We start from the raw sequence: 13545 nt of genomic DNA on the forward strand, positions 1-13545 counted from the left end.
TTTTTTTTCTAGAGTAATTATTTCCTTGAGCTTAAAATTATGTGAGTGCAATCTCTAAACATATCTTTATTCAATCATCAGGTTTCTCTTGTTATTTTTTCTTCAGGCAGGCTCATTTCCACAGTCTGGACCGTTACAAAAATCCATCCTGGATTAGGTTTCATAGCTAGAAAGCATTGACCTTTGGGGGGTAGATGGAGTATTCATTAAAATAAAATTCTTGTATCTTTAATAGTAGAGTATGGCACTAAAAATGCAGAGGCTGTAGATTTGATTCCCAGGGAGTCCATGAACTGATAAAAATGCAAAAATACAGATTATGAATCTTTATTTTCACAGTAAGATTGCAATGTACGGTTATTTAGCCTCCATAAGTGGAAAAAAAGTTGTGTTTTGTGTCCAAAACCTTTTTATGATTAACGATTAAATAATAGGCCTACTAAAAAGAGAAAAAGACAATTGTTCATGCAAATATTTGAAAGATCAAAATGTTTTATCAAAACCAAGTTGTATTTCTGCAGTACGCCTGTATGTTTCTCAGAAAGAGAGAAGAAAAACTCACATCCTTTTCTGGCGTTTATTCAGGAGCCGATTGGATCTGCATTGTGTTGCTTTTGTTGGCATGGATACAGTGCTTCCATAGGGATATGAGTGATTTGTATAGTCTGTATTAATAGACATCTGCAGTTATTAAAATATACTGAATTCTGGAAAATTCCACAGAAGACAGTGCAAAAGCATATTTATGGTAATGGATAATTTACCGTACTGTTATAATTACTAATGTGTAAAAATGCCCTGTGGGTTTAAACTATGGCTGCTTCCCACCTGGAATGAAAAACTGATTCCTAATTTCACTGCGTTTCGTTGCACAAGACATGATGTAATCAAACATGCACTCCCAGGAATAGGAACATTTTGGCATGAAGATAAATTTGGACATTCTCCTCAAATCCTGTTCCTGAACAGGCCTAGACATTGCCAGTATAGCATACTAAAAAATGGATGTTAAGACTTCTACTTAGATAATGTAATTAGACATGCATCACTTGAATTTGTGACCAAAAGATGTATTGTTGTGCTTTACTCAAGTCTGCATATTTATGTGTCATGTTTCGTCTATTTGAGGCATAAGTGTCTAGCCTTGAAAGGCGATGACAGATAGTTTTATCTGCCCCCAGTTAGAAAAATGTCAGTCAGATTAACTAACATAAGCTTAACTTTTGGCTACAGCTTTCTGGATGATCAGAAACCATAACTGTAACCAGGCGAGTTTGCATTGCATTATCCTAAACTAGTGAAATTGTAAAAAAAAAATATATATATAAAATCAGGTCAGCATTTGTTTTAAATTGATCAATTAGACATAGAGAAATGAATGCTTGCTTCTTTCAAGCTTTGCATTTCTTCAAGCACTTGATTAAAAAAACAACAACTTTGTTTTAAAATATGTTTTTCAATTTCTTAATTTATGGTTGGATCATGTGAGGTATCGCAAACAATAACACATTCTTTGAATTAGTTTGGAGAGAAATCCTTCATGACTCTTTATCTTCCAGTCCAGACAAAACAGTTTAACCTGAACTTAAAACTTAAAGTTTATGTAAAAAGACAGCAAGTACTGGTTCTGCAGTGATTGAAATGATGCAGCTGCTGTGAAAGGCATTACGCAGGCAGAATGGACTTTGGCATAGATTTCAATGTGTCTCCATATGCATTACACTCTATCCATGAACAAAGAGTCAATATCCAAAAGACAATGTCAAAGCTCTGTATTTGTGTATGAATGTCTGAGAGAGAAAGCGTGAATTAATGGATTTATAAGGCTTGCTTCACTGAATTTACTAAATTTTAGTTTTTTTTTAAGGTAAGTGGTTAAAAACTATTTTTTTTAGCTACATTTAAATGAATTTTTTATTTTTTTCTGTGAACAACATTTGTTCAAATTTGGTTGGCAACTATACCCAACTGGCAACAGATCTACTGTATCTGTTTCCAGAGCCGTTCCTCAGCAACATTTGTGAAAACTTGCTTTAAACTTCCAAATTCAAGGTTCATGTTACAAAGCCATTTCTGTTGAGAGGTTGATCCATAAGATGGTTCTTCAATAATAGCACCTTTATGTAGACTCAGATGTCATTCATACATAATGGCAAATCAGGAGAAAGACATATTTTATTAGATCAAAGCTTAATTTGAGTTTTCCATCAATTTCTTACTGAACATTAAGCAGCTGTCGGGGATCATATCTCATCAACTTATAAAAAGGCTCCTGGTTCAGTTGTGTATATGTATCACCAAGCTTCACTTGTCACGTATTTCATTTTTTTCTTCTTAAGAGTAAATGGAGTAAATGTGTTTTTCTTTCCTAAAGTAGAAGTCATTCATCATGTGGACATCTAGCCTTGCTGAAATTTAAAACAACGATTTTGCTGGTATTACAGTTCAGAGTTAGCAGATCTGTTCTGTTTAGGAGAAGGTTTCAAGGTGACATTTTTAATCATTGCGTTTGCTTTAAAGAAATACAAAGGTATTTTATAAAAAGTATACACAAGTAAAAAATAAAATAAATAAATAAGAATAAAACCGTGTAAGCATACAGAGAATGAAAAGCACAAGAAAGGAAATGTGTTTTTAACATAGATTCGAATTCAGCCGACATGAAAGCAGTTCTGACCGATAGTGGCAGTGCCACAGCTTAGGGCCAGAATTGGAATTGGAATATCGCACACAAAATATTTGCGAACAAGCACCGTTTCCATCCAACAAATCAAAGAGAACAAAATGGTCACTTTCTCTTAAACTGGTACTATACATCACTAAGAAAAGTAGGAGAAGCTACTGAATAAAATTTTTTCCTATATAATAAATTACTTGCACCTCAGAACAAACAGATGAAACACAATGAATGCGCTTATTGCTTTCAGAGGTGGATGCTGCTGTTTGGTAATGTAGTCATTTTAACAGTTCTGGGAGGCAATTACTGTATACAGAAATACTTTGATGACAGACTTTGCTCAGGCATTTCTGAATGACCATATAACAACATTTCAGATGCTGTGGAACAAGATCGCGAAGGCACATTACTTTTTTGATGCACTTGGGAGTTGTTTATTTGCAAAATGCATTTCCATCTCCCATCCAGTGAAACTTATGTCTGCTAGTCAGTTTTTTTTAGAGATGGAAAATGTCAAGACAACAGCATCCACAAAGAAGTTTAAAACAACCTCAACCCGATATTTGTGTCTGAGCACACTTGAACCTATACCTGAATGTTCTGTGCATTCAGGAATTAGGAGTTGTCATTCCTATTACCCAGATCCTAAAGATGTTTCACTTCCTTGTCCCAACATGCTACACAAGTTTGTGACAGTTGGAAGCAAAATAATTGGACCTGTGTCACAGCAACATGTGCTAATTGTTGGACAAATCTGTTCCTCATTACAGCCTTTTAAAACAATGCTCAGCAGACCACAGCCAAAAAGCTGTGACACCCAGAATGGAGGTTTTATTTGTCATAGATTCCGAACAGTGCTGTGATGAAAGACCTCGAGTAGACCGTCCCATTTAAAACCAAACCAGGTCGGCTTCTTTCTGAATCCAAATAAGTTTGAGAGAAATCTTATCAGGAACAAACGCTTCCAAAAAATTATATTGATTATCTCTTGAGGATTTCCACTTGCGAGTGAATGTTTGGTTGACCCAAGTTGTCCAAAAAGTCCACTCTAGCTGACCGGCTTTGTTTTGAAGAGGAACATCTTGGCTTTGTTGGTCCATTTGTTTTATTATCCAGCCTGGAGCATCTTAGAAGTTCATCTCAGAAGCTAAATGGAAACATACTGTAAAATGATGTCCTTGCACTTTGCACTTACTTACACTTACGTATATTTTGCGACATCTTGCACATAAGTTTTTAGAACGGCGTGTCAAGTTAAAAGATGTTTTTTCCATTTTACTGCCATGCTTTTTACATTTTGAAAACATAAAAGTTCTGTGTGAACACCCCTTTAGATGGTCTGTTCTGCAAGGAAATACATGCAGATGAGGTTAAAGTTCAGTACTAGAAAGACTTATGCCTCTGGGATAAACTCAAAGAGCCTTTTTCTCAAATTCAACTTCCCTTTATGTTGTCAGCATAAATAAGATAAACACTGTACACACTTCTTGGATGGGAGGACAGCCAGGGGGGATAAGGAAATGTGTGAACGTAAGGATATTGTGAGAGGTAGGAGGATTTTAACAACCAAACACACTCTTTTCCCCTCTTCACATGTCCAATCTATGCACTTTTGCAACAAATCACACTCAGTTCATTCTGAAGAAACGTCATTCGGTCTGCAAGAAAAAAATGGATTCACTTCTGATTCCTTCCGCATGCATGACGTCTTCCCTACTGAAGATAAACAGCATAATGTCTCAGGAACCAATGCTTGATTTATTTTCAGAGGGTGATTTATGTAACTGCAAAGCTTCAGTATACACACTTTGTTTTCACAGATGTGTGGTCTCCACTCTCTCTCTTTAATGGTGTCTTTTTTTTCTCAAATCCAGGCAGACAAAAACAAATGTCATCTGTACCACAAATCTAAAAAGATCTTTGTTTTATGGAATATAATTTCTGCATTATCTGTATTTTAAGATGACCACAATGAGGATTTTGTATTTAACAGTATTATTTATACTCTATAAAATGGCACCAAATGGAATTGGATTTTTCCAAACAGGCTACCCATCCCCTGAGATTTCAGGCAACTCGCCTTAAAATTAGGATTCAAATAAGAGTTGTTAAATCTGACAAGGATTGTATTGCATTCTGTTGCAAGATATCCATGTAGCACATGACTTGCTTAACTTATTTTCAATCAAGGTCTGAAATGAAGATGCTTTTAGTGGTAGATTTAGGTTTAGCCAAGCCTGGAATTTGATTTACAAGTAGTCTCACTCTAAAACCACACCAATGGTTGAACCAATTAATGTAGACCATTCAAAAAAACATCATAGAGCCTCAGTGTTTGCACTTTTTCAGTAATACTTGCTTAACCTATTTGTAAATTTCTTTGTATATTAGGATAAGAGCCCTGTTGAAAAAAAACACCACATGCTGGTTTGGTATGTTTTGAAGCAAGGCAGCTAGTTTGAGCTTGGTCCTTACTTAGTTGGTCCTGAAATGGTTAAAAGCTGGTTATGACTTGGTTTAAACTGGTCATTTTCTAGTCTTAAGCAACTAGCTCCTGCCCAGGACCATAACCAGCTCAGGACCAGCTTAAACCAGCTCATATTATCTAAATATAGCAAAACTGATAATAATAGTGCTTCGATTTCCTCATGTTGAAAAAAAACACCACATGCTGGTTTGGTATGTTTTGAAGCAAGGCAGCTAGTTTGAGCTTGGTCCTTACTTAGTTGGTCCTGAAATGGTTAAAAGCTGGTTATGACTTGGTTTAAACTGGTCATTTTCTAGTCTTAAGCAACTAGCTCCTGCCCAGGACCATAACCAGCTCAGGACCAGCTTAAACCAGCTCATATTATCTAAATATAGCAAAACTGATAATAATAGTGCTTCGATTTCCTCATCTTGCATTGTGCATTACAACACCACTGAAAAAGAAGCAGATCAAGGTGCCTGCTATCCAAATGTTATTTCCTGTGTTATTTCTATTTTCAGAGCATGTTTATCATTTCTAAAGGAATTTGAATCATTTCAAAGTTCCGCTGTGGAAAAGCAAGTGGACCCACTTTGGCTCCAAATGGTTCGCATCTGGCAGGGCCTCCCCTTCCCCATCAATTTGTCTAGTTTCAGAGGTACAGATGAGGGGGCATGGAATAAGACGCACGTCTCTAACAAGAGCCCAGCAGCCCTGGAACATTCTTTTAAGTTCACACAAATGTCTGAAAGTGGAGAAAGACACCCTGTGAAGACATCTGCTGTCTACAAAGAAGCTATATGCATGCAAATACACGCATGGACATGCTGGAGAATACAAAGGCTGCAATCCTGCTCAAGGTAGTCTTCATCTTTTGGTTGGAACCCTTCTCTGTGTTTGGGAACTAAAGCTGGGGTGCACAGGAGACCGGACTTGCTTGTTGATAGACAACATGCTGATTTTCTTTACGCTTCCTTTTCTGTGCTCTCCCTCCTGATAGGATACACTGTTGTGTGATGTATGTATTCGGGGAAGAGACTCATAAACACATGTAGAGCAGCGTTATGGTGGTGGAGCATGTCTGTGTGTATGTTTTAGCTAGTGAGACTGTTATAGCTGTGCCGTGGCGCCAGTGTTGTGGTTTCCCCATCTGTATTTAAAATATATTGGAATGATTCACCCATAGCAAGACAGTAAAGTAAAGTACCATGCTAAACTTTATAGACTTTAACTGATACACTGTTATTGGACAATATTTGTACTTCCACACAAGGAAACAGTGACAGTCAGGATGTGAAGATTTCTCATTGTCATTCTAAACAATTAAGCATACAGGTCTTGATTAGGGAAATGCCTTTTTTTTTGTGTGTTTTTTCTTATATAAATGAAATATTGATTAATTGAGAGATGGATTGATTTATGTTTTTTAAAAACTCTTATGACATGACTTTTCTAACTTTTCTTAAGTTCTTAACCCGCAGGGTTGTGTAGTAGCAGTCAAGCAAGATTCTATCATGGAACTCCTGTAGTGACATATTCACATTTCCAATGAATAGAGAGTTAAAGGCTATAGATTTGTATTGCTTGACTGAAATTATGCTTAATATTAGCACCTATGAATGTGTACCCTTATGAAACAAAAATATATTGCAGTATATTGGAAAATATCATGTAACATATTAGGCATATATTCTTATATATATTTATTTTTTACAATATATTGCAATATATTGAAAGCGGCAATCATTTGTATATTTTGCAATATATCCATCCATCCATCCATCTTCTACCGCTTATCCGGGGCCGGGTCGCGGGGGCAGCAGTCTAAGCAGAGAACCCCAGACTTCCCTCTCCCTAGACACTTCCTCCAGCTCTTCTGGGGGGACACCGAGGCGTTCCCAGGCCAGCCGGGAGACATAGTCTCTCCAGCGTGTCCTAGGTCTCCCCCGGGGTCTCCTCCCAGTGGGATGTGCCCGGAACACCTTCCCGGGAAGGCGTCCAGGAGGCATCCGGAACAGATGCCCGAGTATTTTGCAATATATTATGTAATATATGTATCATCAATATATTATTAAATGTATTCAAATATATAATATATTAGAAAATAAAAAGGGAAAATAATATATTACAATATATCACGATATATTTTAAGAAATACATTGGTAAATATATTTTCCTTTCGTAAGGGTAGATACTCTGCTTTAAATTGTATGTTTGTGGGAGAGATGAAGGAGAAACGAGGTAATACATGAACTTGTTGGATGATCTCATTGCTGATCAATGTGGGAACGCTACATGACTCAGGCTATTTGCCTTGGAGCACCTGTCGCTTCCAATGTTCAACTGTACCCAACCCAACCCAACTATAAATCTCTACAAATTTCTGGGAGACCTAGAAGGCTGCGATTGGAAGATATGAGAGCTAGATAAAAGTAAGAAAGGGTGGGCTATGATTAGAGGCTTATTTCTTTGTCACCATGTTCATGGAGAGATTCAGCATTCAGCTGGATGAGTAAAACTCAAACATCGAGTTCTTTTTGCAGAGCAGCTGTCAACATAACCAGGAAAGCTTTGTCAGAGTTTGCCAGTAATTATTTGAGTTGAAGAGATGGGGGACTGCCGAGAGGGACCTCACAATTAACATTTACTGTAAGCATTTATGAATGTCTTTGCATTAGATAACACAATATCAATGACATAGCATTTCATTAATAAAAAGTTGAACAGCATCTTTGGTTATTCTGCTACATCTGTGTATCCACAAAAATCAGCCTAGAACAATTGGTTAAACGTCATGGCAAAAATGTTTATGTAGTTAGTGCTGAGAAAATGTTTAGCTTGATTTGTTTGCAGAAACACTTGGTTTTGCTATCTAATGTAATAGTGTGACTCTACATGTGGACAGAAATATTGATGCCTAAATATGTTTATAATATAACTTCTTTATAGCTCTTTATCACAGTTCTGAATATTTAAAAGCAGAGATTTTTCAAATATAATGTGCATTAAAGACATGGCCACATATTTTTTGCATATTCTTTCCTTGCCCTTGCCACAATTCAGCAAAGCTTTAAACCACACTTCTCTCTATAGTAAATCTATAAAATTGGTTTTATAGTTTCTTTTGCCCTATCTTTTGAAGGCTCTGTGGTTTTTTCCATTTAAAAGTGAAATATTGGCACAGATATGTCGACTGAATTCAACTGTGCACAACTGTAACATGGCTGTGAACAACTCTTAAACATTAACCCTTGCTATTTGACAAAAAGCTGGTAGAGTAACAAACGCAACGCACTTATTTTTTATTAAAAAAAGTGAGTTTGTTTTTTGTTTAAAAATTTATTAATCTTGAAAATCAATGACTATCATTTATAAACAAATATACATGGAATGTGAATCCAAAATCCAAGGCCTTTTTTTTTTTTTCACGGAATGGTCAATTTATCGGGAAGTATGTTATGATTAAGAACCTCCATGGTTTCATCTGGTTTCATTTGACCTATTCTGTTTGACCTTAAATAGTTGACCCGTTGCTGTATACTGCAATTTTCTGTATAACAGCTGCCGGTCTATCTTTCTGTCTATCGATGTTTTCATGAGTTGAACTTGTTCTCCAGCCCAGTTATCTCTGCAAGCAATTATTTTACTAGAAATAGACGATTTACAACTGTAAGGGAACATAACATTGGTAATCCAAAATTAATGAATGATTCCAGAATTTGTAAACGGTTAGAAGCTTGGGGAGAGAGGCAACCAGTGATACAAGTTTATTTAAAAAATGAGAAAACCAATGGGATCCAAATATCCAAACCAAATATCTCTTGAAAGCCCAGCTGCTGAAACCTTATCAAAGCCTGTCAAACAAAACAGTTGCATAACGCACACTGTGAACCCATCCAGAGCGTGATGAGGTCAGCTTCTCTTGGCCACATAAAATGCATTGAAAGATGCACCTACGTAGTCACATTTGATTTGATTTTGCATACGTAACATAAGCCAACACTAAAACAGTCCTGCCAGTGTAGAAAATAACATCAACCCACTGTATGTCAGTATATGTATCCTAACAACAGTTACAAAAACAACAACATGAAAACTCAGTTTACTCTTAAAAAACAGCACATTTGCAAAACTCAGTCAAAACATGCCAAAAGAGCAAAGAAGGGCAGTGTCCTTGCTTGGGCTCCAAACAGTTATCATAGTCAAACCAGAGATAAATGGAATTGTTGTCCTTATATCCATCTCCTCCCACTGTGACTTCCTCCTTTGCTCCCTCTTCTCTCATATTAGTGCCAATTCCTGCTGGACGGCTTCTCATCTGAACCTCATGTATTTCTTTCTCTTGTGTCTCTTGTCTGATCTCTGGCTTGTTTTTCAATGCAATGTCATCCTCAATGTCATTCGCATCAGGAGACATATGCATAGGAGTTTATTGGCTGTTTATTTAGAGATTTCTGCAAATACAAGTGTACTTATTATGGAGTGTCAAACATGCAAATTTTTTAGCTTGCTTCTTGGAAGAATGGGTCAAGGTTTATCCTTGCTTGTCCTGAGAGGTATCAAATTTGTCCCTTTGACAATAGAATTCCAAAGATTTATTTTCCTGCCGTTCCACACAACTCAGGCACAAGTTCTCACAAATCCACTTTTACTTACAAAATGTTTTTACAAGCAGGGTTCACATAGTATTTTTAATGATTTAATCCATCCACTACATCACCCTGCAGCTCTTGCCTTGTTTACCATGAAAGAGGTACAAACTCACACAGTAAAGATTTTTTCAGGTCAGTAAACCTGTGAAATATCAGTCAAACAATGATGTACAAGCACATACCAAAAGTCAAGAGGGCTGACTAATGTCTAATGTGTTTGAGTGTGTGTGTCATATATAATGGAAAGATGCAACTTTTACATTAATAGACAAACATCTATCTCAGATGTCTGTTTGGCAGAACTAACCTATTATCTCTAGTGTTCCTGTAGCTCAATTGGTAGAGCACTGCGTTATCAAGCGCAAGGTTGGGGGTTCGATTCCCTGGGAACACATGATATGTAAACATTGATAGCCTGAATGCACTGTAAGTCGCTTTGGATAAAAGCGTCTGCTAAATGCATAAATTTTATTTATCTCTAAAAAACCTGAACAGAATATGATTTATACAGAATTGCAGCTGTTAATCTCGTAACACTGCATCCTCTAGAGCCTCCTCTGCACCTCCACACAAAGATTGGCTTTTCCTTTTTGATAGGGCTTGTGCACCTACAGGACTTCAGCCAGCCAAACAGATGGTGCACCCTCTGCCTTTTCTGCTTTTCCTGAATGATTGCTTCTGCAGTCCATGGATAATACTATACTCTCTGAACCTCTTCGCACAGCTTCTCTCTCACAGATGTCTGACCTTTGGGTCAGAGTTGGAGATTGTGAGTTGACATACAGACTTGTGCAAATGTCGTCACAAATGATTTCACCTGACAAAGCATGCTGACTGTCTCCAAATCTCAGCGCAGTGACCCAACACTACTTAAACAGGCTGGCTGGTTGACCTGGAAAAGACATCAGGAGAAGTTCTACATCACAGTCCTCTAGAACTAGCCAGCTCAACATTGAGACACAGTGACATTAATGACTTATTTTTATTAGGAATGGGTTTTATTTTCAGTCTTAACTGGGCTTTAAAAACAGCATTTTGAGGTTGTGTCCTTATTTGGGGTGAAAACAGGCAGTTTTAATACGGCTGTGCTGGTTTACTCTGTCCTGTTGTGTCCTTTTGTTATGCTTTAAACATCATATTCCCAAACACAGTAACCCCCCTCCCCCAGAAACCCTAAACAAAAGAGCATTCAAGATTCTGGCCTTGAGAATCTTGATGAAAGATAAGACAATGTAGACTTTTTGTTTTTGCACTACTTTTCCCTTCTGGCTGTTTTTCTGTAGTTAATAGAGTATAGTATATCTTATTGGTTATGTTCCTGTAGCTCAAGTGGTAGAGGTTGGGGGTTCAATTCCCCGGTAGTAAAAATTGATAGCCTGAATGCACTGTAAGTAGCTTTGGATAAAAGCGTCTGCTAAATGCATAAATTAAAAAATTTTCATTTTTACATTTAATTTAATTAATTTTTTTCTAAAATGTTTTTTTTTTTTTACTGACATTGTCTCCAGTCAAGCCAAGTCGCCTTTATGTCTTCAAGTCGCCCTTCTCGTCTGGCCAGACAAAACCAGCAGGTCAATTCCAGGCTGCAGCAAAGTCACATTGTGCAGAGGACTCATCTGGTGCATGTGGGTCCCTGTCATTTTGCCAAGTAAGATATGTTCCTAGATCCTGGATCAACATATTTGTCAAAAAAATATAGACTTAACCCAATCCCTACCCCAATACCTAACCCTACCCATAATTTATTCCTAAAATCAGTGGGAAATTATAGCTGATTTACAAGGGTGTAGAAGCACCTACAGTAACAATGATAGTAAGCCTAAACCAGATATTTCCTGAAAAGTTATATATCTATTCTGATTGGTTGATTAGAATGTTGATCCAAGAACATGTTGTACTTGGTGAAATCATGCTTACCGGTTCCTGTGGTCTTGTCCCGGTGGCCGTCTAGGAGACAAGGTCTTCACTGGGGATCTGTCTGTCTCAGGGGCACAGCTAGTTGTCCTGGTCTCCGCTGACATTCAGAACTGTCGAGGTAATCTCTAGGTGCTGATCCATTATCTGGGTTGGATAGGCTACGTACTGGATCTGGGTGATGAACGTGATTTCACCAAGTACAACATGTTCCTGGATCAACATCATTGTTTGGAAATCAGGAAATATTTGTTTTAGGGTTAAAATCAGGGTTAGGTGCTACAACCTTGTTAATCAGCTATCATTTCCCTCTGATTTAAGGAATAAATTATGGGTAAGGTTAGGTTTAGGGGTAGGTATTGGGTTAAGTCTATATTTTTTGACAATAATTTTGATCCAGGATCGTCAAAAGATGTTGATCCAGGAACACATCTTACTTGGCAAAATCACGGTGACCGGATCTGGGTGACTGCAGTGACCATCTGAACTGGATACAGACTGGATCTGGTGGCTACAGTGACCTCAGAATAAGAAATAATCAGACTAATATTAGCGTAGATGCCATTCTTCTAACGATGTAGCAAGTACATTGGGTGTTATGGGAAATATTCCTGATTCAGATTTTCCTAATTAATGCAGCCTAAAATCCTTTAATGGATTTGAATATTAGAAGCGTATTAGAGTGTTATGTGTAAGACAGGTTAAAGAGATGGGTCTTTAATCTAGATTATAACAGACAGAGTGTGTCTGCCTCCCGAACAGTGTTAGGTAGGTTATTCCAGAGTTTTGGCACTAAATAGGAAAAGGATCTGCCATGCACAGTTGACTGACCTCTTCTGTGTTTACCGGGTGTCAGCTTTCAGATTGGACAGAATGTCCCTCAGGGCTCCATGTCTCTCCAAAGTTATAATTTTGGTTTTAAGACAAATCACAGAATATTCTTCAAGTTGCACAAAGCTTTCATTAAAATCTTTCCATTCAGTTCCTTACCAGAACTGCTCAAAACCTTAAAAGCAGAAGTGTGCATTTCAAGAAATTACTTGTGGTATTAAAATTTGAAGCCTTGAGAGATTCACATGCATAATTTGAAGACAAAATCTTACGGCAGTGATGTGGATCATCTGAATATTCAGATGGGTGGCGTTTGTAAAAAGTTACACTTCTGAGCGAACTAAATTATGAACCAGAGCTGCCACCACATCCGAGATGACTCCCGGACCAATATGTTTGTCTCTGGATTCTCTATATAGATTTTACAGAAGTCTGTTTGATGCTGTATTCTCATATTCTTAAGCTAGAAGGAAAAATCCAACAGGAAATGACAGCTTTGGATGACTGTGGCTGGGATGGGAACTTCTGCTCTGTGGAATAGAAGCACTGTGGTTTGAAGCCTTTCTGTATATCTACAAATGTCAATTTTAGGTTGCTGCTTTTTTCTTTTTCTCCAAAGGGTTTCAGTCTATGGTCTCTGGCAGACAGATACTGGTAATTAATTCCATCTTCCGCCACAGAAACAATGTCCAGCATGAAGCAAATACCCTATACATCCACCTACTCACACTAAGCTTTTCTCCCTCAAAGGAGAGTTTGTTCTTCACAATTCATCTTCCTGATTCTAAATTCTCATCCAAACTTTTGTCTAGTCTCCCTAGTGGCTTTTATCAGACAGAGAAACCTTATGAACTCATTTTGGTCTACAAATTCCTTAAGCATTTCATACATTTAATATTAGCCCAGGAGCACAAGAAATACAGTAAAAGTCTACAGTTAAATTAATCTTGACAGATCCACCTGCAGCACAACATATCCAAGATGCTCTTTTGACAGGCTTGTGA

This window comes from Carassius carassius, chromosome 26 (genome assembly GCF_963082965.1).
Source record: "Carassius carassius chromosome 26, fCarCar2.1, whole genome shotgun sequence".
NCBI classification, from domain to species: Eukaryota; Metazoa; Chordata; class Actinopteri; order Cypriniformes; family Cyprinidae; genus Carassius; species Carassius carassius.